The sequence below is a fragment of the Canis lupus genome, chromosome 20, assembly GCF_048164855.1.
Source record: "Canis lupus baileyi chromosome 20, mCanLup2.hap1, whole genome shotgun sequence".
In the NCBI taxonomy this organism is placed as follows: Eukaryota; Metazoa; Chordata; class Mammalia; order Carnivora; family Canidae; genus Canis; species Canis lupus.
Window position 1 is genome coordinate 12158041 of NC_132857.1, and position 17785 is coordinate 12175825.

Consider the following 17785-nt stretch of genomic DNA (forward strand, 5'->3'; position numbering starts at 1 on the left):
TTTTTTAATATGGAGAAAGCATATTAACAAATTATCTTGTACTAGGAAATTTACTGAATGTCATAGATATTTTAGAGCACCAAGGTCAGCAATTTGAAAGAGTTAATGTATTAACCGAATCTGTGTTTATCCATCAGAATATTGTTATGCTATACTTACTACATCCAATTGAATGAGATTAGCATGCACTGTTATGAATAAAAAACTACATTTTAAAAAGTTAAAAAAAGACAGTAAATTGTCTATTTAGAAAAAGTATGTGTGATCACATAAAACAGATAAAAATCATTTTACTAATTTCCTTTTTGTTCTTTCATGACGTATTACATTAAGATAAAAAGCACTTGTATTTCATGCCTTCTGAAACCGAAACTTCCAAAAGTGAGCAAGACAGACTATGATTGGTAGTTAAAATCTAAGTCTCTAATTTTGAATCTCAGTCATACAACGTTGAGAAAAGCCCTTCTGATAATTTTTTTCTCCTCTCTTCCTGGTCAAATATTCAATATGTATAATATTTATTATAACAAAATTCTAGGTAGAGTAAAAATACATAAATATACCAGCTGCTTCCACATCCATAGTTTGAAAGAGCAGGATATTGCTCATCCTGGTGGACAAATACAGTTCCCATAGACTAAGGAAGTGATTAATGGAATTTTGTGGCTTGAAGGTGTTCTCTGTTTGGGACCCCAGATGTAAGAAGTACCGGTGTAGGTAAGGATTCCTGGTAGCCCTTGGGGAGATGATCACTATTCCCCACCTTCTATCCAGAGTAAGTTCATTCAAACCAAGGACTTGATTGTGGAAGTCACAAGGAGAGGGAATAGCCTAGTGAATTAGTGTCAACACAAAGGGTCTAAGTGGTGGCCCTAGACAGCCTGTAGCTAGACTTGAAGTCTTTCTGGACTCTGCTTCCCTGAATTAGGGTCATTTTCCGTGGAGTCATGGTTAAGCATGGGATGTGAATTGAAAGAGCTATGACCTTGCACTCCTGTATTAACAAGGACATCTCTTATATTGAAATGTACTTCCCTCTTAGGACCAACTTTGCTGTATCCTGAAGGTTTTGAACAGTTGTAACAGGACACCTGTATGGCAGCAAACAAGCATCCAGTAGACTGGGCGGGGCAGTACTCCAGAGCGCCACCTAGTGACAGTGGCTAACCAGCTGGAGCTCAAGCGCTAGAGGATTTAAGAGAGTATTTCTTCTGTTTCATCTTTTCATCCTGGCATTTTAGAAATGACCCTGCCTTACCACCTTGCACAACATGAAATGAGAAAACTCTCAAGATCATTCAAAAATTCGGTTAATGAAAACCTAAGCGGGGGAATAGTGGACTTTCTAAAGGTAAAGGTATGTCAGGGCTTAAGTGGAAGTTTGAAGGAGGTGGGGAGGAAGATGTGCCTGTATTTGCATTTCCTACTGGTAAAGCAATTCATTTTATGTTCTGTAATGATGGAAAAATACAAAGAACAAAAGATGAATAATGCATGGTGTGTAAAATATAAACCAAGGGCAAATGGGACCCAAGATGTTTGCATAGCCTTGCGGCATAGTGATGCTGGGATTATATAACATCACTGGAAAATTTTTACTCAACACAAACTAGTATCACCATGTAGAAGGGTTCTGGGACAAGTGCTCTGAGGACTTTGTACACTAAAATAGAAAATAAAGTGTTCTTTATTCTGTTCTTTGTTTTCTTCTTCCCCTAGTCTTTAGCCTCCTGCTTGTGATCTTTATCTTGACTTCTTCATAAACTCACTATATTATATAATTACACCTCTGCTCTGTTTTCTGCTGACTTGACATTGTTTAGCTATCATTTCTAACAAAATCTAATAATAACTTCATGATTTTATCAATATTTACAGCTTTCCAGGAGTATTTAAGTTTCTGTTATCTATAAATATTAAAGTAATCAAGATAAATGAGCTTATTTCACTAAAATGAATTTATTTATTTATTCATTTTTACAACTACTATATAATTCACTTCAAAGTACTATAAATAAAGCAATATACCTATCATTAAACATTTTTGTTTTGACTAATGGTGAATATATATACATATCTGAAAAACAATGTCAGAGCTTAAATGTAATGTCAGAGTTCTGAAATGCAGTATCACAGCTTAAATGATAATTTGGGGAGACATGGTAAAGACTACAGAGGATTTGGGGTAACCTGTCAGTGCTCAGGCTTCCATTTACAAAAATATTGACATTGTGACACTAGACTGCTTTTATTCTCATGGGGTATCTGGAGTGAAACTATAGAATTTATCTCAAAAGGAATAAAAGTAGAAATTTTATGATACTGATTAACATGGTACTTCCATTGCTTTTATTTGATCCATCATTTGTTTCTAGTGAAAAGAAGGTGACTGTGACCAGTGAAGTTGACAGCACTTCTAAAAATACCAAGCCCTTCAAGGTTTTATGTTCTATTTCTCCAGTTGCACCTGCACACTAGAGGAATAAGTATATTCAATTTTTTGTATTGAATTTATTCTGAAAAGAAAGATTTAAGTAAGACATGCCTGAACATTTCTTTGTTTCAAAGAGATGATACGGTTATAAACTGTGAACTGATGGAAGGATTTCAGCCTCAACATACTTAATCTAATCCCCCGAAAATTACCATTATAATCACTATGATTTAATAATACCATGAAGCCAAATTTTCTAGGTTCTTAGCTATAATTTAGATGAAATGAACACACTTTTGGAAGTTTTTGCCAGTTTAACAGGTCTCACTTTATGATACTGTCAAAAACAATTTGTCCTAGTAGAAAAATCACGAACTTTGGATTCAATCCAAGATTGATCCAAATCCCAGATCATCCATTTATTAGTTGAATGAGCTTCATCAAGTTCAAACATCCCTGAACCTCAACTTTATAATCCCTATAATTCTTGGGAGAGTTAAAGATAATATATGTAATCTGATGTGAAGTAAAAGGTCAATAACTGGAAGCTATAATTTTGAATGCAGAGTGATTCAATTTTATTCTTTACCCAAAATCGTTGTTTTGGAGATTTAAACCTTGGCAATGACAATCATTTTCCTGACAAAGTTAGATAATAAGCAAGACTGACTTGAAGACTTCTGTTTGTACAGGATGAGAAATGGAGTTCTAGTTCATGTTAGAGATTCCTCAATGCAGATATAAGAAGAAACATCATGGTTGACTTGCATGTTCTACATGCTGGAACAAAATTGATGTTTCTCTTAAAATGAAATGAAAATTTTAAATGCTAATATTGGCATTGCTTTATAAGCAATAATTTTTTTTTTGAGAATCTGCATAGCCTAAAAAATAACTTCTCAGATGCTAGAATCAGGCTACCTGAGTTTGACTTCTGCTTTAGTCTAGGTTCCCCAGAAGACACAGGACCAGTAGGACAGAGCTATCTATCTCTCTAGAAGAACATCAGTTATAAAGTATTGACTTGATTACAGACTCTGGCAAATCCCACAGTCTACCCTCTTCAAGCTAGAGACCTAGGAAAGCCTCTGGTGTTGATTGACAGCTTAGGAGCTGGTGAGCCAACAGTGTGGATTCCAGTCAAAGTTCTGAAGGCCTGAGAACAGAGCACCAATGGCAGGAGACGATGTCCCAGTTCAAATAGGCAGAAAGAGAGTGAATTCTTCTTTTCTCCAACTTTCTGTTCTACACAAGGCCTCTGTGGCTTAGGTGATGCCACCTACACTGGGGAGGGCAGCCTCCTGTGCTCAATCTATCCATTAAAATGTGTTTCTCTTCCAGAAACATCCTCACAGATGCTCCCAGAAATAATGTTTAACCAGACATCAGGCCTTCTCATAACCCAGTCAACTTAACACACAAAGTTAACAACCACAGCCTCTAAACCTGACACTGCTTAGCTTTGTGCTCTGTTACCTCAACCATTTTAGTTAAATGTTCTGTGTTTCAGTTTCCTCATCTGTGAAACAGACAAAATGAATTAGTGGGAGGAATAAGGCCATTACTATTATAAACTCTTACAGTTATATTTATCCTATACTTTTTAAAGTAAATGCTCAATATTATCAGTTTTATATTTTATTTCTCTTCTATTTCAGTCTCTTTCCTCCCAGTAGTCTGGGATATAGGAAATACAGGAAAACTAGAATGTTAGGGTCTATAAAAACACAACTTCCAGGGTATTGATTTGTAATGTTCTTATAATTTACACACAGAAATGACCATCTATGAATTCATTCACTACCTACAGTACTGTTTCTTCTTTGTTAATAAAAATGTGTTGTTTTTGAACTTTTTTAAAACTAGAGTAACACTTTATTCCATTCTTACTGTAATCTTCTAGAGCAGTCATATGTTCACCTCTTAAATGTATCAAACTGAGAATGAGATGAAGACATGGAGGAAAGCCATGAAGAGGGAAGATGGGCACTGGGTGCTGAGAGAGACCCATCCTCTCCTCCTTGGATGGCACTGTTGCTGTTTTTACTGGTGTCCATGTGTTGAAAAATCACTGAGATATCTCCCTCTAAGGGAACTATTGCCCATTGCCCATTGACTAATGCCCCATTCTTATAAAAATGTAATCTGGTGTTACATAATACATATTAATATATTGAGATCAGAATCATCTGATACTAAAGATATTAAGTGTAGTAAGTTTAATGATACCCCCACAAAATAAATCCAGGTCCTAATCTCTGGAACCTATGATTAGTACCGTGTATAGTAAAATAAGTGATGAAATTGAAGGTTTTGTAAAGAAGAATGTATCCTAGATTATCCTGGTGAGCCCTAAATCCAATAAGAAGTGTTCTTAGAAGAGTGAGGCAGAGGGAAATTTGAGAGAGAGAAGAGGAGGAGGTAACGTGACCACCAAGGCAGAGAGCAGAGTTATATGGCCACAGGTCAAGGAATGCTGACAGCCATGGAAAGCTGGAGAGAGAACAGATCCTTCTTTGGACTCTTTAGAGGCAGTGTAGCCTTGGTGACACATTGGCCTCAGACATCAGCCCTCCAGAGAACTGTGAGAGGGTAAATTTTTGTTATTTTAAGTCAAGATGGTAGTAACTAGTTTTATAGCCACGGGAAACCAATATGAGTAATTAGATAATTCAAGAACTTTGCTAAGACCATGAGAAAAAACTAATTGTTGAATCTATATACTTCTTTCACAATAAGTCATTATTAAAATAAAATTTTAATACAATAATCTTGAGTTAATTGCCCCTCTGGTCTACTTACAAAGCTAATACATCAAAACACATGGAAAAGGATCACATGTTATGGGATATTTGAATGCAGAGTGTTCCTGTGTGTGTGTCCGTGAATGTATTTTAGGGAGGAAGGAAGATGGCATGGATGTAGGGATTTCTGCAATGCTGAATCCACACCAGTCAAGTGAACCACTGTTTCACTTACCTAGCTACTGTTTTAAGTGCAGTTGTTTTGGCGACAGTATTTCCAGGTTTACTTTAAAGGAAATGATGGTTAAACTGCTGTGAGTGCTCATAAAATGTTGAGAATATAAAAAAAACTTAAATTGAAATTTGGGGAGCATTTCAATGACCACAAGATTATTGATTTTTTTTATCACTTTCCAAACATTTTGGAACTGTCATGAATAAACAAACACTTAGTATATAAACACCCACTTGCATTAGTGGCAAATATCCCCAGAGCTGTTAGGGATATGAGCAAAGCTAGGTAAATAGACAGAGTGCAATGCTTTTACATGTTTAGAATTTAAATAGAACATCTTTGGAGGAAAATATGTAAAGACACACTTAAGAAATACCAATTACAATAGAGTATGTGTACATCAGTGGAACATAAGTTTAATTGAAGTATTATGTGGCTTACAGAGGAGCAATATGTTCAGGAAAAATCAAACAGGGTTAAAGCAATATCTATCTCCCCAATATTACAAAAAGCTTTATGAGGAATTTAGAAAGATTTAGAAATTGAGAAAAATTAATCAAGCTGACCTCAGAAAAATGCTTTAAGGGAATGATCAAGGCAACACACACACACACACACACACACACACACACACACGGATCTATATATAAGCACATACATTTCAAAAAATATTCCGAGCGATCACTTGAATGAATCTTATGAAAATTTCTATTTACCATATAAAAATTCCACCACAAAGAAAATCATGCTGAGTTTTTTTTAATCTACAGATCTTTCCTCATCTCAGGAATGAGTATAACCTTGGTAGCAATGAAAATGGAATCTTTGTTTAATAGGGGGGAAAGTTCATATAAATATGAAGAATTTAACCTTGCTTAATCCAACAACATCCATCTCTAATGACACATTAAGAGTGCTAGCTTGTACTATAACTTTCACTTTGTTTATGAGTCCCTCCACTTCCATATAAATATTTCATGATTTCTTTTTTCCTCATTCCCACTGTTCCTTTTCTTTCCATTTTTATATTTTATTATGAATTTATTCATGCTTCATTAAGAAAATTGCACCCGTAAACCTAGAATTCCTTCATCTTCCCATCACCATGTCTCTACTATTTCTTTAAACATTTCTGTACCTGTAACCCTAGTCTCATATTTGATGAACAAAGCAGCCTTGTTTCTATCAAAGTTCAGCATCTCCATTTGTGCTCCTGATCCTGCATTCTTGACTTTTCAAGGACATCTCTTCTAAATTTTTTTTGTCCTTCCCTCCTATCGTTTATTAATCCCTCTCTTTCAGAACACTCCCATAAGATACCCACATACTAAAGTAATGATATGTTGATTTTAAAAAAAATATATTATTAAGGCAATACAAAGGCAGACACTCAACCACTGATATCCAAGCACCCCACTAAAGTATCTTCTATTAAAAACAAAGTCTTATCTTGGTTCAATAAACAGCTTCCCATTTCTCCATTTTCTAGCATTACACAAAGTTCTAGAAAGAATTTTCAGTAAGAGCAGCCTTTAAGACTTTGTCTCAATCCACTTATAAAACTTCTCACAACTCCACTGTGCAATATCTTTTTTTAAAAATCACCAATGGCTGCCATATGACCAAATTTAACAGTATTTCTTTGAATGCATCTTATTTAGAGTTTGAAAATATTCAATGCAGTTCATCCCCCTTCTGCAAACATTCCCTTTTCTTGGCTTTGTCACAATGTCCACCTAATTTTCCACTTCATTTAAGTGACTCCATCTCCTCAGTTTCCTTTGCTGGCTCCCTCTCCTTTGACTAATACCTAATTCACTCTGTAACTCTTCTCATGGCTTTTCTTACATGGTCTTAAATAACATGAATAATCTTAAGTAAAGCTTGTTTGTATTTTCTGCCTCAATCTATTATCTGAATTCTAGACTATTTACATAGCATCTAAACTTTATGTGCTCTAATTAATGTGTATGTCATCATTAATATGTACAAAATAAACTTGCTATATATACCATATATATGATGTATATATAGATATATCATATTGCTCCACTTCTCAGTATATGGCACTGAATTTAGCCAGTTGCTCCTACCAAAGATTTGGGAATCATCCATGATTCCTCTCTTTCATTCGATCTCCAAATCCCAGGCAAATATTCAAGAAGCTTGGAGACTTTTTGAAAAAGCACACAAGAACTCACAGAGCATCCTCCTGTAAGACTTTTAATGATGTCAAAAAGTGCAGGCAAACATTGAAGGTCTGAGAGACATCCAGGCACAAATTCCCTGAGGTTCTTCTTATTCCCACAAGGATACATTTCTTTTTCTTTGGATGGAAGTGTCAAGATTTTACTGACATATTATGGTTTCAGGACAGTTCAAGGCAGGAGTTCACAGCAGGGTTATTTATGCCTCTTTGGTCAAATGGCTAAATGCACCTGTTTACCCAATCAGTCAGGTGAAAGCCACTAATAAAGCCACTAATAAAGGTCCTGGGAGTACCTAGGCCAAGTTTTATTTACAAAGACATCATAAATAATTTATTAGTTATTTAGAAAATTTCTCTTAAATTTGCCAATTTTAAAAACAGGTATCAAGGCATCCCTGGAGATCAGCATAGACCTGCCCCATTATAGCTGTAAAATAACTCTCATAACCTACTGCTCCTACAGAGAATTCTGTTGACTCTCTAGATAAGATATAGCCCCATTTTTTTTCTGGTAAAACCTTGGCCCAAAACACTAACTTTTAAAATTTGGGTACCCTCAATTACCACATAATTTATCCTATTGTACCTCCTTTTCTTCCATTTCTCGCATGCTTTCCTCACAAAGCAATGAATGTAAATAGTTTTTTAAATCATCTCTCTTCCTCTATTAAATTATTCTAATGTCTCTTTACTTCAAAGTGAACATTTCTTTTAAGTTCTTTATAAATCTGAAAATACTTTTCTATTATTACAATCTCATGAGGAAAGTACTCTCATTTTCCGATTCTGATATTGAGGAAAGTGAGACACAGAGAGGTTTAGGAACTTAGGCAGTCACACAGGTTGTAACCATTGGAACAAGACACTGAATTCCAGAAGTCTATCTCAGAGGATCATACTAACAAGCATTAGACTATGTTTTTCTCTTGATTTTTTGATTGCATTAATATAAGCAAAACCTTTGCACATTCTTTATATACAATAATATAATGTGAAATACTAGTTTGAATTCTCAAACGAAAGGTAAGGATACTCCGCTTTTTTCTTAGTACTTGAAACTAGTGAAATTTTACGTCTTAATCAAGTCAGGTCTCACAGGCACAATAATATCTGAATTTCACACTTATTAGATAAATTGGAGCTTCGTTTTAAGTTGAATTCCCTTCAGAGGCAAATGATAGACTATAGTTTTGCATTTTTAAGAGCTTATGCTATTTGAGTGCCACTACTGTTCATCACTATGGCTAAAGCATGGTTAAGCAGATACCTTGTCACAGTTGAAATATATGATCGTTCTTTTTTTTTTTCTCCACGTACTTCTGCATCTTAGTTTCATTCCATCCAATTTCTAGGTTATACCTTGCCATAGAATCATTCACGATTCTTGTCTTTGGTTCTTTAGGTGAGGTGACAACCAAGACACTAATATTGTAAAAGTCAGTCATGGAAGAAAGTATAGGAAAGTTCAATAAGATTTTGAAATAAAATGAGATATTCTTGAGACTAAGTGAGGCAAAGGTTTTTTAAGCCATCTTTTTGCCCTTTAAAGTGTTCACATTGTGATTTAACCACATTATTACGAGGCGAGATAGGGGAATCTCATTTGATACACTTCATTGTATGTTATATTAAAATTCAGGGATTCTGAGGCTTTTAATGCATAGAAATGTAGTAGAATTTACATCTTCTACTTTAGTAATCAGCCATGTTATTGTCTGTTACCCTTTGCCGATTCCAATGTCAGAAACAATACTTCCATCTATGTCTCAAACCGAATTCATATATGACTTAAGGTACAAATGAAATTTTGCACAGTCTTTTCTTAGTAGGTATAAAGTAAATAGAACTCAGCCAGCAAAGCAATTAATTGAATATAATTCTGTAATACTAGCAACATACTTACCCAAAATATTGACACATATTTCAATATGGCAAAGTAATTATAGATGTATGTAATAAAGATTTAAGATAAAATATTCTTTTAAAAATCAGTGTATTTTATAGTTGAAATGTTTATTTCTGAGAATAAGGTGGAGACTTTTAGCAATAGTTTTCACTGAATTTGAATACTGAAAACACTTTAAGTCCAGAAATCTGTTCTTGCAAGTAAACTCTATTCTGATTTATCAATATTAAAGCATCTCACAGAGTAGGATGAGGATTTTCAGATGGGATCATGTGAGGAAATCAAATATACACATTGTTAATCTTTATCTCTTTTTTTGTCTTTTTATTTTTATTTTTTTCAAAGATTTTATTTACTTATTCATGAGAGACACAGAGAGAGGCAGAGAGAGAGGCAGAGACAGGGGAAGCAGGCTTCATGCAGGGAGCCCGGCACAGGACTCGATCCCAGGACTCCAGGATCATGCCCTGAAGTGAAGGCAGATGCTTAACCGCCGAGCCATCCAGGCATCCCTAAAGAACATATTCTTAAACTCTTATGGACATTCAGAAGTTTCAAGGTTGGTACTACATAGAATTTAAAGTCTAGTTGACTTTATCATTGTGTCTAAATAAAAATCTTCACTTTGGGGGGTAAAATTATCTATATCATTAGTGTAATTAGTACTTTTTGTTAAAGAAGATGCCATCATGAATATGATTTTAAAAGGCACTGACGGATACATCTATTTTGGAATGCTTTTGAAATTGTTATTATCACTTATGAAGAAAACTTGAAGCATATCAAGACTAGAATAGAACGGAGAAATCTATTCTAAAGATACTTTAATTCTCATCTCTCTAGCCCTTCTGGACTTGTCCTTACCCTTTTCATCCTCTCAAAAATACATTCAAAAATACATTTATAGAGTGCCACACAGGCACAGCAAAGCACTTTCATTCTAATATAAATATATATGCATATATATTCATATATTCTATAAAATATTCTATATTCTAATATATATTCCAATATATGTGTATGTATAACAAGATATATGGATAGCTATAAATATATATAGATAGATATATATCATTAACTCTCTAAAAATCACTAAACTGAAACCTAATTATCCAGAATTCCAAAATATATCAAATTGCAAGAAGCTAATTGAACTATTGAGTAAGCTAGTTTTCATTTAATGTTTATTAACTGATTTTGTAATTGGAGTATAAGTTCAACTATTAGACGTTGCATTCCTTCACTTTCTCTGTGTGTATCCCATCTGCACATACTTCTGTTCCTCTCAGTTTAGAATGGTATAATGAAAAGACCTTGGACTGTGATGTCAAGATAGATCAAGTCTGTAGTTCAACTCTAACTCTACTAGCTGTGTGATACCATGTAAGTTATTTAAGTTGACATCCTCACTTACTCCTCTTTCTAACAACAAAAGCAGTGCATTATATAACAAGATCTAGGATTTTAGAATATGATAAAATAAAATTGATTTCCTTTCTCTAATCATATATTCAGTTTTCTTTTTATATATAGTAATATAAGATATTTCCTCCATATATCCAGACTGATTGAAGAAAATTATGAAGGAGAGCTAAGGTTGTTTTAAAGGATTATACTATATTCAAACAAATATAAATATTGACGTACTTATTCATTCATCTATACATTTAAAAATGTTTTTAATTTTTTTTTTTTTTAATTTATTTACTTATGATAGTCACAGAGAGAGAGAGAGAGGCAGAGACACAGGCAGAGGGAGAAGCAGGCTCCATGCACCGGGAGCCCGATATGGGACTCGATCCCGGGTCTCCAGGATCGCGCCCTGGGCCAAAGGCAGGCGCCAAACCGCTGCGCCACCCAGGGATCCCAAAAATGTTTTGAGTTTAGTATGCATTGCACACTGTGCTAATAACCATAAATACAAGATAAGCAGTTTTTTTCTTCTTTGATCTGACATGAAAGCAGACACTTAGTTCAAGTCTTTAAAGATAACCAAGTTACTTCGAAGTTGTGATGAACAATACAAAACTCAAATTGTTATCATTTTACACATAAAAGATATTAGAAACTAAATGAGTCTATATCATCCTTTGACATTATTAAAATGTAGATATTTTACATGTTTAATTTTCATTTACAATAGCTTTAGAAAACAAAAGGCTTAAATTTTGAAACACCACCAAAGATCCATATTAATTATTTTATATAGAGAAATAGATAAGTGGATATTTACCAAACTGATTGATACAGACAAGATTTTCAAGCAACTTCATAGATTTGTAATCTCTAGGATTATATTGTCTTTTTTTATATATTAGGTCCTTTAAAAGAATCTGATAAAGAATATACATGCATATTTATATTTAGTATTTATAACAATATTTATAACAACATTATCTAAGATAGACAAATAACAGAAACAGCCCAAGTGTTCATCGACTAATGAGTGGATGAAGAAGAGGTGACATATATATACAATGGGATATTACTCAGCTGTAAAAAAATAATGAAGTTTTTGCCGTTTGTAATAGTATGGATCGAGCTATAGAGTATTATGCTAAGCAAAGTAAGTCAGAGAAAGACAAATGCCATATAATTTCATTCATTTGTGTATGTTTGTAATGTAAAAAATGTCAGAAACAGATGTAAGAAACAAAACCAAGAAGCATAAGGGAAAAAAAGAGAGAGGTAAAACAAAAAACAAATTCATAACTATAGAAACAAACTGATGAGGCCCCTGGGTGGCTCAGTCAGTTAAGCATCTGCCTTCATCTCAGGTCATGATCCCTGTATCATGGGATCGAGTCCCTTGTCAGGCTCTCTGTTCAGTGGGGTGTCTGCTTCTCTCTCTGCCCCTCCATGCTGCCTGTGATCTCTCTCTCTTTCTCATACTCTCTCTCTCTCAAATAAGTAATAAACAAACAAAATATTTAAAAAGAAGGGAACAAACGGATGGTTACTAGAGAGAAAGTGGCAGGGATGGATTAAATAGGTAATGAGGGTAAGGAGTGCACTTGTGAAGAGCACTGGGTATTGTATAGAAGGGTCAAATCATTATATTATACAAATGAAACTATTATTATACTGTATGTTAACTACCAGAATTTAAATAAAAACTTTAAAAAAAGAATTTAAAATAGAATATTCCATTCATGTAGCATTAGATGTCCGTAAATCCCTTTTATTTTAATTGCAACAAGCAAACCAGTATAAAGCTGCCATTCAGTATTTGCAATAAAGTTTTAAAAGAATTAATTTTGCTATTATATTACTCCAAGTTATGAAGTGAAAAAAGTAAGCACATTAATCAATTATTTTTTATCTATGTCTACCCCAATCTGCTATTATATTGACCTTTTTAGTTTGTTTATTTATTTATTTATTTATTTATTTATTTATTTATTTATTTTTTAGAGAAGGAGCAGTAGGGAGGGACAGGGGGAGAGAGAAAGAAAATCTGAAATTGGCTCCACACCTAGTGGGGAGCCTAACGTGGGGCTTGATCCTTAGACCCTGAAACCAAGAGTCAGATGCTTAATCAACTAAGCCACTCAGGCACCCCTAGTTTATTTACAATAGAAATCTTATCTACATTTCAATCTATAAAACAATTTCCAATAGGACTTGTTTAATTCATGCTTAATGATTGAATAACTTTAGAATTGAAGAATTTATAATTCTGGATGGTAAATTTGATGGTGGTAAATTGTGAAAGACAAAATGCACAGAACAACTAATATGACTTTATTGAGGCCATTGCAATAAGGAGAATTTTGGTATTATAAGTGTGTTCAAGAGAAGTGGGGTTTTATAGAGGCAGGTAAACAGGGAGTCAGCATTGCATCTCATGAGAGTCATGAGGAAGGATGGAAATTCGTCTTAGTCTGAGTCACTGAAGGAACGTGAAAGCACATCTTTTCCTGGATTCTGCAAGAGCAGAATGTGCTTTTGCATTTTGCTGTTTCTGAGATCACAGTAGGATGAGATTTCTCTACCATCATTGCTTTCTGGGAGTACAAACTCAGATAAAATTCAACATTGTCCATTTTCCTTTTTATTAAGATGAATAAAAGTAATTTGTCCCTGAATAAATAAGGGGAAAAATTAAACCTCTACAGTAGAGTGAAGCAGGATCCAAGACAACAATTTATGGAAGACTTTCTTTGGAGTTTTTCCTTTAACATTAGTTGGACTATCTGTTGAATGGTGGTGGTGAGGATCAGGTTATCTTTTTAGGAACTTGGAACTCAGGCATCTAAAAAAGAGATGACTAAAATGAAAAAAAAAAAAGAAAAAAATAATTACATAAAAGGTTCCACTATTAACTCTGAAAGATACCAATATTATGGATTTAATGAGGCCTATAAATATTTTTTTGTTTTGTTTTGTTTTGTTTTGTTATTCAGCACCACTGCTAGTTTTCTGAAGTTCTCGAGCTAGGATGTCAAGTTCTTAGTGATGTTGTTCAAATTGTTTAGCTCTTATATAAAAACATATGTGAATCCAAACATTTCATCAGACTTCCTGAATGGCCCACACAGCACTGTGTCCATGGAAAATTGGTCCATCCATGGTTTGCTGTTGTGGAGAGCTCTGTGGTAGAAGCTTTTATCAACTCATTGAACTACATTCAGTTCAGAGTTTGGAATCTATAGGACCAAAGGGCCAACTGCAAGACAACCTAGTGTCCAAATGCGGATCTAAGAAGTCAATTTTTATTTCTTAGTGCTGACCAGTCAAGCAGGAGGAAGAAAAAATGGGAAGGTTAGATTGGATAATTGTAGACAAAGAATTTAAAATTTGGTAAGGATTAACAATTTGGGCAAGACCCAATTCTGTTGCCTTATAATAAGGTAACAAAATAATTTTTTTTGAGGGAAGGAGAAAATTAGTTAAATTTTATCCAGATAACACAGAATTTGTGTGATTGTGTGTCTTTACATATATACAATCATACATCAGTTGCTTGTAATTCACAAAAAGCTACAAAATTACTCTATGAACAGGATTTCAATCTGAGAACTGGTAAGGGTGTGCTATGGAAGCTGTATGTTTTCCACTTACACATAAAATTCATAGAATGTTATTGTACAATTACCTCTCTTTTGAGCAAAAATAATCTCAAAGAGAGATTATTCTTTATTATATAATAAGAGGTGTTATTAAAGGTGGCCTAATAATTTATATAGGAGACCCAAGAATGGTAATTTACTATATAGACATTCTTAAATTTGTTTTGCTGGAAAATTTTATAAAGAATCTCAGATTTGACTTCCACAAGCTTCTTCAGAATATGAAACTAAGCTCTAAACTCTCTATCAGATTTCACCTGCAGTGCCTATAAGTTTGGGCAAATTCCTTTCTTCTTTGATGATTCTAAACTATCCTAAGATTTCTGGGCCTGCCAAAAATTATCTCTACTTATGTAAAAGATCAGGAATTCTGTAAACATGATTTTCAGGCCAGTTTTCTCAATAAGACTTTGTAAGCATTGACTCCGTAGAGTTACACTGAGTTTCTTAAAAGTGTTTGATCATATATGGTGATATTAGAATCATTCTCAAATGTGACATTTCTAATTGCCTTACCTCCTGGTAAAACAGAGGACAGATTCTTATTGAACTTACATAAATAAATATATTGCCATAAAAATAAGAATACTGAATAAGAGTTTCCAAATTCTAGAGAGACATACAGGGAAAAAAAATACATAATTTAGAAATCCTTTGTTTCTGTTTTTTTTTTTAATTATGGTCTAATTGAATATTATGATTTATAGATTATTTAAGAGAAAATAAGGGGTTCCTTATATGCCCTGAAAATAAAACATGAAAATATTAGTAGTACACTGTTGTGCCCAAGATTGCGAATCCGAGAAACCACCAAGGAGCCAACACTGATGCAAACACACGAGGGTTTATTTAAGTTAGAGTTTGGGTCCAAGTATACCCGACACAGCAGAGCAGGGACTTGGACCTCGAGGTGGGTTTCAGTTTAGTTTTATGGGCTGGTCTCGGGGACCTCCAGGAGGGCTGGAGGAATTTCTCAAGTTCTGTTTACATTCTGATATGGGGCTTTCAAGGGCATTGAGCTCTATTCTTATTCTAATATGGGGCTTCCTGCCCCTGGCTTGGGCTCTGTTCTCATTCTAAAATGGGGCTTTCTAGGGCTTTAAGCTGTAAACTGTTTTTTTCCCTGTAACTGAAGTAATGTAAATTTCAGCTTTTATTCACAGGGGCCTGGGATGGCTGTACTTGTGCTAACGCTGAACTTAAAGTGGAATGGCCTTAATTTTCTCGGCCTCCACATACACCAAACAAAAACCATAATCATATATCATCAGTTAATTCAAAAATATTGCAGATGTCAATAAAACAGTATGCATTTTTGGTCTGTTTGTTGCTTTATTTTGGTTTACCATATTCTGATTTTAGATACTGAATACTACAGAAGGCATTTTATTAATGCTTGAGTAATCCATTTGCTCAAATTACATTAATGTTCAGTAGTAAAATAAATGGAAATCATTAGCATGATCAGCATATTGGTATTGTTTACAGACTAAAGTACAATTTGCTTAAGACAATAAGAACTGCAGGAAAAAAATACGATACATAATGATTTTAATTGGCAGCTTCTATTTGTTTGAATTCTAGAGGCTATTTTCAATGCTTTAATTTACATATTTTCATGTGAATTCCATGCTGATAAAAGGCAAAAAAATTACAGCCTCAGAGAACACCATCTCCAGCTTGGCCACTGAGCCATTATAAGATAGGCAATGGCAGGTAGCAGTGTCCCCTAGCTTGCGTCCAGTGTTGTCCATCAGGAAGTGGGTCTTCACACGACCATGCTGGCAACCTGATGTTGGACTTCCAGCCTGCAGACCCTTGGGAAATAGATTTCTGTTGTTAATGGGCCACCTAGCCTGTGGTATTTTGTTACAGTGTCCTTGAGGGACTGAAACTGATACATGATTACTTGAATATAAAGCATATATTTAGATTTGTTATAGGTATCTACTCATGGCATAAGACATCTAAAAAAATAATTACTTTCTTGACGATGGAACTCTTTAGCACAATTCTTAGAGTGCAAAATATTCAGCAACATCCTAAAAAAATATTTTCTGCATTACAAAAACTAGATAAGGACACTTTAGGTCTATTTTCAAGCTGAATCTAACAATTTAGTAAATAAGTTAATTAACTTGACAAATATAATTTGATACATTAAATGACCAATTTAAAATACTAAGTAAGCCTTTATTAAATAAATATCTGAAGATACAAAACAATGATGATGTATTTGCTTTTAAACCAGTAAGGTTTTTGATTGGGGTTTGCTGATACATGAATCTAATTTGAAATATCTTAACAAATTGCTCTCTATTGAAGGAAAATAAAAACTTTTTACTCTATTTGTCAGTTCTTCACTAAACTTTTTTTTTTTTCTCTTTTTGACACTGTTAAAATTTAGCAGAGCTCTGTGCACCTAGACAGCAGTGATGATCGACAAATGCTCCATTTTTCTGCCATCCAAGAAAGGGCCACCCTGCTCTTGAAGTAATTAGTTTTATTTGATGTGGTTTACAGACAACTTCTCACCATGAAAATCTATAACCCCTTTCCACACTGTGGGGCTGTTCCACCTTGTTGGCTCCTTTTTCTTTTGCATATTGACTTGGCCATAGTCTTGAATTCCCCAATAAAATGTCAAAATAATTGCTGTGTGTGACTTCCAGGTCAGGGATTTAGAGAGGACATCATGCTTTCTCTTGCCTTTCCCTTACCCCCCCCCCCACCACCACCACCGGGCTGGATGCCAATGCTAATAGACACAGACAGAGCCAGAGATAGAAGACTCCTTGAATCACTTCCTGGAGGAGAGCCAATCACTAGAAAACTAATTAACTGACTAACACCCATTTGGATTATTACATGAATGTAAAATAAACTACTTTTGTTAGTTCCCTGGAAATTGTTACATCTTAAGTGAAACATTTCTTACATATATTAATGAGAATTTTTTTTTTTTTAATGATGAGAATTTTCATTCTACTCTCCTATGGATCCCCCTTTCCCTCGATCCCGACTTATTTTCCTGGACCAGGCATGTATGTCTAACTATTTAGGATTCTAATTTTCTTTCAATTTGCTTTTGTATTTCAGTAGATTTCTTTACCACACACGCAAATAGATTCATTGGTTTGTCTAGATCTGATGGCTCTCATAGGTTAAATAGAGTATTAAATTTG